At 40.2% G+C, this 13,021-nt stretch overlaps 1 long non-coding RNA gene across 1 annotated transcript; it reads left to right on the top strand.

The window, feature by feature from the left end:
• Positions 1–325: 325 nt before the first annotated feature.
• LOC132330789 (uncharacterized) lies at positions 326–11,935 on the top strand. Its single transcript, XR_009487434.1, has 4 exons — positions 326–2,099; positions 2,211–2,300; positions 10,776–10,896; positions 11,846–11,935. It is a non-coding gene; the product is annotated as an uncharacterized LOC132330789 (long non-coding RNA).
• Positions 11,936–13,021: the final 1,086 nt, after the last annotated feature.

The following is a 13,021-nucleotide window of genomic DNA, read 5'->3' as shown; positions in this document are numbered from 1 at the left end:
TTTGCTGGGGAGGAGCGGGCAGGAAAGGCAGCCTGGGGCTGTCCTTGCTGGGGAGGAGCGGGCAGGGAAGGCAGCCTGGGACTGTCCTTGCTGGGGAGGAGCGGGCAGGGAAGGCAGCCTGGGACTGTCCTTGCTGGGGAGGAGCGGGCAGGGAAGGCAGCCTGGGGCTGTCCTGCTGGGGAGGAGCGGGCAGGAAGGCAGCCTGGGGCTGTCCTTGCTGGGGAGGAGCGGGCAGGGAAGGCAGCCAGAGCCGCGGCCGGGCCGGGCTGCCGACGCTTGGAGCGGGGTGGGAGCGGAGCTGCGGGAGCCGCCGCAGGCGGGCGGGGCCCTCACAACGCCTCCCTGCAGGAGGGGCCAGCCTCGGCTCCGAACTGTGCTTCAGGCCGGGCTTGTTTGAAGTTCTCCTTGGGATGGGAAGTAACAGGAGTGGTGATCCAAAGATAGGTCAGAGGTGGTTGGTGTCGTTGTCCTGGAAGTGGAATAGACTGAAAAGGTGCATTTCTGACAACAATTATGCTTACGACGGTGAACCGTGGAGCATGGGCCGCCATGGGAGAGCTCCCTGTGCGCCTCCCTCACAGCTCCTGCGCTGGGAGTCGGCTCTGTATCTCTGTGGCTACGGCACAAAAGTTCTAGGGGTCAAACTTTGTCTGGGAGAACAAAGAGGAACAAAAGATTTTACAGAAGAACACTTTGGAAGATCCTTGTCTATCCCAGGGAATATTTTCTGGCTCTACAGAGAGCCACAGGATTTTTGCTATCACACAGCATTTAAAGGGGAGCCTCACTGCTATCTGTGCTGTTTTGAAGTCATAACAACAACGAGCTGAATAACTTTAAAAAATCATTATTTTTAGATGTGAAATGGAACTTCATTTACATGCAGTTAATGTCAATATGAAAAGTTTGCTCTAGTAAATATGTGCTCTGATAGGAGCTGCTGGAATAAAAAATAAAGGCAAATTATTATAAATTCAGCAATTCTGAGCAGCTGCCCTTTTTATCTTTGAAATAAATGCCTGGATTTTTTTTTTTTTTTTTTTTTTTTTTTTTAGTAATTGAATTAGGCTACTATGAAAGCACAAAAGTAGTCTGTCTATTTCTGTCTGAGGATATTGTGAATATTTGCACTGTACTGCTCTTTTTTGACGCTATGGGTAATGGCAGAAGCAGCATGGATTAAACCTTTCTCACAGAGCATGGCATAGGCTGTAATAGAAGTCTCTCAAAAGAAAAAATCATTGCTTTGAAAAACCTCAAAAGATACATTAAAAAAAGAGGCTCCATGCTTATGGGTATGGTAACCCTTGATAAAAGGCTACACAGTCTTGGCTCTCAAAACACTCTTGAAATTAAATTAAATCCATTGAAATTCTTTAGTAAAGGCCTAAGAAGTAATAGCTTTTATTCTGTCAGTGTGCCCTACTGGATCTTTCCCTTCCAAGCCACCTGAGATCCTCCTCTTAATAGCAGAGATGATTGTAGACGTGTGTCCCAGAATCCACAACACTACAGCAGTTCATCTGTCCATTTCACTTCTCCCCCTTTTTGAGATAGGGGTTGAATACTGTATGCAAAGTACTGAGAGTCTCAGAAAATACTCTTTTTCTGCCTCTTTCTGGCCACTTGACTCCTCTTCACCTTCAGAACAAAACCAGCTCTGCTTTTATGAAATAAGCTGTGACAGTACGAGCAGCCGTTCCTGCATTTTGCCCATGCCAGCAGCTGCCCAGGGCCTCATGCTGAGTCTGACCTTCAGGCAGGCTTCTGCTCCCAGCTGCAGGTGTAGCACTCCAGCCCTTTTGCCGGCTCCTACAGCCATGTTTTTAATGAATCCCACATGGGAAGAAGAGGAACAGACATGGTGATGAAAAGACAAGGCTTTCACCTTGCAAGCTTCAGTGATGTGCAGGGGCTCACCTGCATATGTCAAATAAATGCTGTGCTACAGTGTCAATTGGGATGTTGTGCAAACTGTCTGTAATAGCAACAGGTTGATATATTTTTCATCATGTGCATATTATGTCCCATATCCTCCAGGAAAGAACCCCAACAGGAATGTGTGCTGCTACCCTGGGGACTGCTCTGAAGCATTACTGGTAAAGCACTATCATTTCCTTGAAATTTCCAAGTATAAATTACGCCCTCTTATTGTAATATCTTTGATGTCAGTGTTTTCTTCTGAGTCTCTCACATTTCTGTTTTTGCAGCTCTGCAGTATGTGAAACACCTGTTGTTATAAGCATTGATGATACTGAAGAAATAACAAGGCTCTACAGCATAGAAACCTGTGTCAATAGGTATGTGAATTAAAGGGTAGGAGGGGAGCTGACGGTAAGAAGTTCAGAAACCTGACTCTTTACAGTAACCTTGACTTCCTCTATATAAAATTCTGCTGTTTTGAAGTTTGCAGGTTAAATATATAAAGGGATGACTTGGCTGTGGGAACTTTCCCCTTCCTCAGACAGTATCTGATAAGCTTGCTAACAACAAATCAAAGGTTTGTGTGAAAATATGCTTATACCTGTGGTTAGGTGTGTGTTATCCTGTTATTTGGCTTATAAATCTTCATAGCAGCTTTGCAGCCTACCTTGTCAAAGAACCTGTTTGTTTTAGAAAACTGACCTAAATAATAATTTTGCAAGGAAAACCCCCACAGTTCTCTGCAGGAACATGTTTTGAACACATTGATTCCTACTCGAGAATGAAAGTGGTTTAGTTCCACACCTACCAGCAGTTTGCTTGACCCCTGAGGCAGCAGCAAAGAGGCATCCTCAGCCCCCAGGGTCAAGAGCCATGAGTGCCGTGGCATGACAGGGCCTCTACTGCAGTCTGTGGACAGCCTTGTCTGTGCTCTGGCCTAGAGAGGATACAGAGGTGACCCAGTCCTTTCCTGCATGAGGTCTCTCTGCTTGTCTAGCAGCTGCAGGTAGCAATGGGGAAAAACTGTTGAGGTTTCATTTTTAAGGTTTATTCAAGGCATATAAAGAGGGAAAACTCCACATACATCTAGGCTGTAACTGCTAGAGTTACTCTCGCTTGCACTAATATCCATGTGGGGAAATTGAGAGGCCTTAAGGGCTGTATTTCTTCATCTGTAATCACCCAGAGCTCAGTTAAATGTTTTCAGGCTCATGGTTTTCCGTCATGATACTGAATCACAGGCTCTGCACAGCAGCCATACAGCAGCAGGCTTTAAAAGGCCAACAGAGGAAAGTCTAAGTACTGGGGAATGGCTTGAAGATTTCATTGCATTTACTACAGTGATTACACAGACTCTGAAAGTTCATTTTAGTAGTAGCTGAGGTGGCAGTAGGCCCTGTGTTTGGAGGAAACCCTCATATTAAAAAGAATGTTTCACAGCAGAAGTGTTTCAGACTCCCATGTGAATAGGAAATAGGATCCAGAGTGGCATCAATTGAAGCCTTTGCTTCACTTTTAAAATTTCAGAATTCACCATCTAAGTGTCTAGAAGAAACAATGTCACTTCAGAGTCCCAGAATTTCAGAGCTATCTTGTTAATTATGCTGAGAATAATTAGGAGATGCATGTGTCTGTAATCTTTCTGGTCAAATATTTAGTTTTTGCATCTACAGAACCTTAATTCTTTCATAGCTTTGTATGTTGGGCATACAGAAATTAAGGTTTTTCCTTCAGACAAAGATACACTGAGCAATCTGAATCTCATTTTAGTCTGATATCCCAGCTTAATATTCAATTTAATGTTGTTCAGAAAGTTGCTCAATGGAGATACATTCTGGTGAATGTGTAGAGAAAAAGATTTTTATATTTTTTCCCCTTCAAATATACAACGTGATTTTAAAGAGTTTCAAGCATTCAGTCAGAGTGATTGATTTATTGAGAACTGATTGATGGTCAGTATTTGAATTGTTTAGGATAGTTTCAAAAATGAATACAATTTTTTATTTAAATATAGATTCCCTGTTACTAAAGGAGGTGAATGGAAATGAATTTAGATATTGTGTAGTCTTATCTAACTTCTTGGATGTTCTTACCACATGGACAAGCATTGCCAGATTAAAATATATTATTGTGTGTAGACTGAATGATTCTTCAGTGTTTAGCGGGAAGAGATTTCTTTGATGAAGTCTAGAAAGCTCCCAAACAAAAACACCAGACATTCATTCTACCATGTTTTGCAGTGTGGAATCTTTCTTCAGTTGATACTGGGCAGTTAGGAATCAGGGAAGAATCTTTGTTGGATGTGTGGCTGTTGGTGTGTGCATGTGCTTATGCATCATGTCCACAGCAATGTTGATGAAAAACTCTACCAGTCTTAATCTGTTGCAAAAATAATTTTTAGTCTCTAGCCCTCTCTTTGAAACATCTTCAGGATGATTCCAGAGATAAGGAGAATCATAAAGGTGGGATTCAGAAGGCAAAAGTTGTTCATAAACTAGAAGAGGAAAAATCTTTTTAAAATCAGTAAAAAACCCCCAACAAAATAAATCCATTGATCACTTTGAACTGCCCAGCTAGACCTGCTGCTTATGTCTGTCTTCTGGCTGTTCTACCCCTCTCTTCCTGAAATATCATTTTAGTAAGTTCACAAAGCTGATTTAATGCATAAGACACTATGGAGTCCTATCTCAGGGAAGCCTTAGCTGATGATAGCAAAGAGTGTGTTGGTTTCAATGTGTTCTAACTAAAACTAAGAAGGATGGGATAGGCTTTTCATCTGGATAGCTCTGTGTGGAATGGTGCATGAATATGCAAGCATGTATATGTGTCTAAAGAGACATAGGTATAGTCATATAAATGTCAGAAAAAGCTGCTCAAATACATGGTAATAGGTTTTTAGTGTTTATTTGGTGCATTATAAATACAATTTTTCTTTCATATGGACTGTATTTTCAAGTTCTTTTTCTTTTTGTCCTTCACCTCACTGAGTATTCAATTTCTTTCCACCCAAGACCAGCAGGAAGTCTGTAAAATTGCTTTTTTTTTTCAGAAAGAACTACAGGATTTGTTCAATAGTTTTAGTGTAGGTGAAAGAAATCATGTATTTCTTTGAAAAAAACCCCAAGGAAAATGGGGACCATTTTGTTCAATACTCTACCACTGTTTTGAGTAATTGCCTTGTACAGTTTGCAAATCTTTCCACTTCATGTAAATACATTCACTTCTGAAAATCCCTTATACCTGTGAGGTGGGGCCTTTTGAAGGAGGTGTTCTTTTGAAGGTTCGAGGGTCTCTTAAACACACATTTTCTTTCTTCAAAGTAAATCTTGTAGACTCCCTGTCACAAATCCTTCTTGTTAGGAATTCTGCTTGAAGAACTGTTTGAATTTCAATATCAAGTATTTCAAACAAATACATGTAATGCCTCAATACATTTTTCTTAGGGTCAGTCAGTGGCCCTAAATGAGAAAGGGAACCTCTGATAATTTGAATTCTATTCCCAGCAACTCTTTGAAGAAAAGAATAAAATAAAATCTGAGCTTTTTTTATAGTTACTCCTGAAAACCAGGAAAGGGGAAGTAACTGTAAAGTAACTACCAATTTTTGAAGCTGCTTTCTGTGCTTCTTTATTCTGTGCTCCCATTCCCTCTATTTTTGTAAGATGAGTGAGGAGTGGAAAACTGTAACAGAAAATAATGCAATAACTTAAAGGTAGGTTTTGGTCTTGACTCCTAAACAGAAGGAAGAATTAAATATAAGCATATGTGTTATTATCAGTTTAAGATGTCAAGTGAATAACAGTTAGATTTGAGTTTTCTGTAATGAAATCCTGTTCTAGAAAATTTTAATGATTGCAGGACAAGTGGTCTGTTTACACATCACTGAAAAAGTGAGTCCATAAGACTGTAAAGCATTTATTTACCTCTGAATTTTTTATTGAAGCTAAGAATGTATATTTTTCTTGATATAAATTTAAAAATTTGGAAATGTTATGATGCAAAGATTGTGTATGCTACAAAAGGTACTTGTAAAATTTGGATATGGAGAAAAAGAATATCATACTTTCAAGAAATTTGCATAATAAAAGCTAGAGTTTTGCTCAGTGTCTCTGCATCTGTGGATGCGAGGAAGTGCATAGCTCATCTTGGTTTTAAAGCCTTTAGCTATGAGACAATTAAGGAAGAACATAGATTTCTTAAAAGATTGTCTGGTTTGTGTTACGAGATTATACAGCTCAAGGACACCTTGTTAAGAAAACCAGAAGTGTGCTTCTTCTTTAAGTCCAGCCTCATTTTTACAGTCAGGGTCTCCAGGAAATAAAATCATAAATCTGGAATGTTATAAAATACTTGCCCATAATTCAAGGTCAGGTTATAAATCTAAGTTGCCATGCCTCTTGCTAGATATGTATTTGCTCTGGTTCTTAGAGCTAAAAGCTTCCAAGAAGAGACCCTTTAAATGGTATTGACATTAATTTTAGCAGCAAATTTGAACATGACCCTTGCTGAGCTGGGCGGTATGAGCTGCTTAAAACAAGTATATGCTCAAAGGTTTTTGTGCAGCATGGAACACAAAACATTTAAAGGATCCTCTTTGCCTGATAACCCTTCCATAGAAAAATGGCAACTATTCTGCAACTTATCTATCCTTACATACTCATATACATGTATATACCTGGAGATACACTGAGAATCGGGTGGATCATTGCCCTTTTGGAACACTTCTTGGGACATCACAAATGCCTGTGGAACTGAGGGTAGAGTACAGCAGCCTGACATCTAGGTGGAGCTGGGTGTAGTAAAAGCACATTGCATTGTACTGGTGTCTGTTCTTTCTCTGCTCAGATTTTTACCAGCATCCTACTTGCATATGCAGAGCTCTCAGTGACCGCCACTTCTTGCTCCATGATCTGCTTTTCTCCTCTGCTCTTCTCTTCCCTCTCCTCTCCTTCCCTCCCACTCACAATTGCATTGCTGTACCAGAACACAAGTGTGCTGCACAGGGCTGGCTGCCAAAGGGTGCCTTTCCCTGAGCACTGCTATGTCCAGGGACAGCTGGGGAGAAAAGAAAGCCTCTGTCAGTGCTTGTCCCCAGCTTTGGAGAAGGGCAACACAAATCTCTGCACTAGCAGTGGACGTCATCAGTGATGAAAGTGTTCAAATTATTCCACATAAACCTGCAGAAATGGCCATAAAGTGACAGCTATATCTTTTTAAACAGAGGAAACTCAACCTTACACTTCAGCAGGTAAGGGGAGGAAGAGATACTGATAACAGTGAGATTAAGATACTTTTTTAATACAGGTAGATTAAAATATGTGATTGAAGTACAAGCCAAGATACACTGAAACACAAAATGCATCCCATCAAAGGTGCTGCTCAAAAGTGTTTTTGGGAGGGCTTTGTAGTGGATCATAAAAAAGTCTTTTTTGCTCCATAAAAAAGTCCTATCATGTCAAAAGGGAGGTATTGACAAGCTGAAAGAGCAGCCAGGGGCCAGGAAGAGTGAGAGATGTGCTCTCAGCACTTGGACTGGACAGAACTTCAAATGTCTGCACACTTCTGCAACATCTCCCCTGCCCCAGAGCAGGGTTTGTAGGTCCTGCAGCACCTGGGATTCAGTGTCAGGTGTGCTTTAGTTCAGTGCAAGCTTCAAATCACCCTGTGTATCGTGGCAAGAGCTAAGAAACCAGCTTATCAGTTGAGGAAAACCTGAGGCATCTGTCTCTCAAAGTGTTGCCAAATCTGTAATAGAGTCTTTAGATGAGAATATGCATGGTATTTATCTGTCTCTGTACTTTTCTGCTTTCAGTAAGAAAGTGCTGGCACCTATGGCAGACAGATTGGTGAAAAGGAGCTTGGTACCTCTGATGTACAGAATGAAAGCTGAGATATCAGATAGGTTGTGCCCAAAGGATCAATCCTTTCATCCAAACAATCCAAAGATAAGAAGGCATGCACTCACCTCAGGTGTTTCAGTATGTTCAACTGAGGTTGGAGGTTGAGGGCTGGGATTATCAACACTGCTGTTTTCAGCTCCCAGAGTATTCCTTTCTTCAGGGACTCGCAGTGGGCTGCATCAAAATGCCTTAGCTGATGTCCAGAAAGTCCATCTGCAAAGAGAGCTACCAGAGACAACATAAATGAAATTGTGGCTTCACTGATGTAGCTGGAATTTCACTTAGCTGGAAAAGAAGGTTATGTTCAGTTCCTCAGTTATGAATTTTTTGCAGCTCTGCACCATTTCTGGGCTTTGGTAATTATCATACAGGAACCACAAAGTGAAACCAGCTTGGAAAGCTGAGAGCAGCAGCGATTCACGGGCCAAGTTGAGGCAAGAACAAGAAGCAGCAGTCAGAAATTTTTATTGTTTTTCAGTTATAGCTTTATTTGGTCTAATAGTCTTAGTCTGACAATCTTGAAAAACACTGCTGGTGACCTTTCCCAACAGTAAAGGTATTAAACATATCTGATGTTGCAGTTAAACAAAACTTGCTTCAGCTACATACATCTTTTACAAATACAGCATAAAAAATACTGTCAGTAGTTTAAGTGGGTATTTGTTTGGATTCAAGATAAATGATCTATTTGGACTTTGGGGTTTTGTTTTTCCTTTTGAGCTCTTACTTGTTCGATTAATGGTTGTAGGTGGTTTGGATGATGGAAAGATAACTTATAAAACTGGTTTCACAAAATATAACTATTGCACATCATGAAAACCAAACTATTTTGCCCCTTAATTAGTCTGAATGTTAATGAAAGCACAGAACTATTTAAAATAGGTAATTAAGAATAGATGCATGATCTTCAGAGAGACCCCATGGTTATACAAAGAATATGTACATTTTCAGCTGCTCAACTGTCTATCATGAGCTAGGACATGTATACAGCCCAGGCTTTCTCAGAACTACTTTTTCTGCTTCCTGTTACCTCTTGGAGTACAGCAGAGGCCATTGTGGAAGCAGCAGAGAAAAGCTCTTCCCACCTTGTTTTTGAACTTCTCTTTTCTCACCCTGCTCGTGTTCCTCATGCAAAAATATGCATGGAGCTTGTTTTCCTCAGGACTGGTGTTTTGGTGCCCAAAAATTGTAGCAGTATGTGAAAGGTATTTCCAGCTAGAATAGAGTGAATGTAAGTCTGACCTTACAGATTCATGATTCAAGAAGGTGAACTGTCTGTGAAGAGTACTCAGACATTTCAGGATTTTTTTCAGACTGATGTGGGAAGTTTGGAGAAAGGAAGGTTCTGAGAGCAAGGAATAGCACCAAGGATTCTTTGATTAGACACAGTGGGTAGCAGGCAGGTCATGTTTTGTTTGCTATCATCTGTATTTAATTTATTCTTGTTTATAGTAGAAGAAGGAAAGGAAAATGAACAGGTTATTTGCTTTTTTTTAGAAAAATTTATTTGTGAATCTGTATTTTTCCATGGTCTCCTCCATGTAAAATGACAATGTGCTGATGGAATGGGTAAAGTCTCTCAAAAAATTCACCCCTCCAGAATGTGTGTCTGTTGATCAGAGGGGAGCAACTTTCTGAACCTCAGTAAACTGAAAATTAAGCTGGGATATGAAACTAAAATGAGATTCAGATTGCTCAGCATAGCTTTGTCTCAAGGAAAAACCTTACATTTTGTTTACCAGGTTGACAGACTGACTTTGTTCTAGGAACCAGCACTTTATTTTTGGTTTGCATCAAAACAAATTTTAAATAATGCCTCTGTATTTTAACACAGAATCTCATCAACTCTAAAGAGGATCTTCTTATGAGAAGAAGACAAAAACAGACAGAGACTCTTGCTAAATAATTGTTGCATGAAGTTTCATCTTCTGTGATATTTCCTAACGTACTAAGTGTAGGAAGTAACACTTGCTATAAGGCAGAAAGAGGATGTGCAAGTATTTTATGCTGATCTGGGGAGTGAGATTACATTACCAAATTGGTATATCAGTCTGAGCTTGGTATGGGAAAAATGAGCTGTTCTTGCTAATAATGTATATTGACAGCATTTTATCACTTTTTAGAATAAAACTTAAAAAAACAATAGTAATACTATGTTTTTTGCTTTTTTTAGGGTTTTTTTTTAGAGAGACTAGATTTTTGGCAGTGTATACACGAGCACATACTATAAAACAGTTGTGAAATGGTGGTGTTTCTTAAGGTCCTGTTTTATAAGAAACATGGAAGGGCTTTTGTTTCTTGAAACAAATGAATCTGATACTGTTTTGCTTCTCTTGTGATTCAGTGGTTTATATGCTCTGAGAATTCCAGGTGCTTGGGGAATACCACAGCATGGGATTACCAACTTCCCCTCCACCCCTGCCATCATCCTTTTTTGGTTATTTTTGGCTCTTCCATTGCACTATATGCACAGACTGTACGTATTTATAAGGCCTCAGCAGTATGTTTCTTGAGCTTTGTGACCCAGTTAAAATAGGCAAGTTGTGCTAGATGTCTTTGAGTGCTTATTATGAAATGTCTTATAGTGAAATAGAAGTTAGCTATAAAACCCAAATAACAAAAAAACCCCATTTATTTCAGTGCTTGACTCCTGTAAATCACTCAAATATTTGCTTGACTCTGCCAAAATTTGTAGTGCACAAGTCTACTGTTTACGATTGTTATTTTAAAAGTGTATGTCCAATATTTTTGCACCTGTTAGCTGACTCTAATTATGCCCATTAACAAGAAGTGATGAAGAAATATTTTCAATTACAAGAATGACTTTTGCATTCCTCTTTTTCTTTAAAGTTTAGAATTTATTGCCTTTGCTAAATATTTTGTTGTTTTTTTAGTGTGAGAATAAACCAAGACATCCAGTGCATCTTTAGACAGACTTTTTTTTTCCCCCCAGAGTATCAGCACTATGAACTTGTGACATTTTAAGATGGCTTGTAATGTGTGTGAAACAAATGAACTGAATGGCTTAGAGGCATGGAAACTGAGGGAGGGAGATACAGACCCTGATGTACAAGGTAAATAAATCAGTGGGATCAGTTTGAGTTCCTAACTGTTTCAAATTCAAAGATGACTATTGTGAGCTTAGATTATAGAAATTTTCCAGACTCATGTAGATTTATAGCAGTAGTTTTTTGACAAGCCACTGAGGAAGAAGTAATGCCTGCCACATGCTTATCCTTGGAGACATCTCTCTAACCCTTTTGGACAGCCCCAGAGAGAAAAATCTGTCACAATGTGATGAAGGGCAGGAGATGGGCTATCAGAAGATGACCAACAGCATCACTGTAAGCAGACCAGCCTTCTAGGTAAAGATTTGTGGTTTATGCTTATAAATACCTTGCTCAAAGGCATTTTGTGCTTCTATACAGTAATGACTACAATCAGCTGTGGGACTGCATGTCCATCCAAAACATAATCATAGCTGGGATGCTAGAAAAACATTTGCTGTAGAGTAATCCTGTGTTTTATTGGAAAAATGCACACAAATACTCTTGGCTATAAGCACTGTCATCTGACAAGATAGTGAAACACCAGGACAACTTGTAGACCACAGCTAATAGGGTATGACAATCAGTCTGACACTCCAGATGAGGAGCAGTCTGGGTGGAAGCAGGATACAGTGCTGGAAGCAAAGAAAACAGAAGTTAAAATCACAGAAGATACCTGCTTGGGAAGAACAGAAGAGGGGACAGAGAACTCACAGAAAGCAAGCTGATCTGCTCATTTGCAGCAGAGACTAGAGAGCAATTAGCTCTCTAGTCTCTGCTGTAGCATATTGTAGGATATGCAATATGCCGTAGCGTATTGTAGGAAGATAGCCTGAAACATGGAGTCAGTAGCCTGCCCTGACCCTGGTCCTGGTCTGCTTCAGCTGAAGTTGAGCATTAAAAAAAGATGAAAAAAAAAAGCCCACCTTGTGTATTACCTTCAGAATTAACAGACTGGTCTTTGTATTTGGTGCAGGGCACACAGGAAGCAATGTTCAAGAGATAAGGGAATACCCAGTGACCTGCAATGAAACCAGAATGTAAAGATTTTGGAAAAGACTGTTTGTAAGCATTTTCTACTTTTTCTTTGTGGGTTCTTTTGTGCTGGCAGGTGCTACTATTGCTTTACTTGTGTTCTGTCAGGCCTTCTGCAAACATGGCCCAGCTGTGACTTTATGGTGGAGGTAAGACAGCATTTACTGCAGAGTGTTATGTAATTAATTATAATTCTGCATATAATTTGGGAAAATTAACCAGCAGGTATAGTACCAAGCCATCAGCAAGTAATCAGTTTAACTGAAGGCAGGGTAGATTTTGTGAAGGTGACATGGGAGACCCTGCACAGAGGGAGCTTGTTTAGTACTTCCAGCTGGGGTGGTATTCCTGAATTTCAGCCTGATTGTTCAGAGGACAGTGCCCTGCCTAGAATTCAGGTCCCTGCCCTTTAAAATTGTGGTTCTTCATTTGTTGAGACAGTCATATGAGTGCCTTTAGAACCCAGAAGTTGGTACTAGGAAATGAAACGGGGGGGGGGGGGGGGGGGGGGGGGGAAGCAGAATTGGACTAAGAGGAGGAAAAAATCTGCCACTGTTGAAGAGCTCTTCAGAATGAGAGTTCAAGAAGTGGTCCAGGGGAAGCAAATATTCAATTTATTGTCATCCCTTTTTTTCATTTTCCTTTTCAATTGAATCATGGAAGGATACAAAGAAAAGATGCTATGGGTAAAAATGATTATTTGATGTTTTATAATATAAAATTATCTCATTCACCGGGCAATATTTGAACACCTTATACAAAGCTAAATCCTGAGCTGTTCTCAGCATCCAGCACTCATTCAGAACCAGGAGGCAGAGCAGATGTTCAGCACAAATCTAACAAATCCCAGGTCTTACAGATATGCTGACACTGTTTAAGGGTAGCAGATTCTAAGTGGGCATGTTAAAAGGAGCTATTCGAGAATGTTCATTTCACAATAACTGAGCCCACTGTTATCCTGCATTGATTTTATGTGTAAGCAAGAAGTAGGTGCCTGGCACTTCCAAGAGCTTCTTGTAGGCTTATTGCTCATTTTGGGCCAGATTGTGCAGAGTGCCTCAGGGATACCAGAATACGTTCTCTGTCCTGAGCAGGTACAGCACAGATCATGCAGGCA

Source organism: Haemorhous mexicanus, chromosome 9, assembly GCF_027477595.1.
Source record: "Haemorhous mexicanus isolate bHaeMex1 chromosome 9, bHaeMex1.pri, whole genome shotgun sequence".
NCBI lineage: Eukaryota > Metazoa > Chordata > Aves > Passeriformes > Fringillidae > Haemorhous > Haemorhous mexicanus.
The sequence above is the reverse complement of the archived record's forward strand: the minus strand, read 5'-3'. Positions and strand labels throughout refer to the sequence as shown.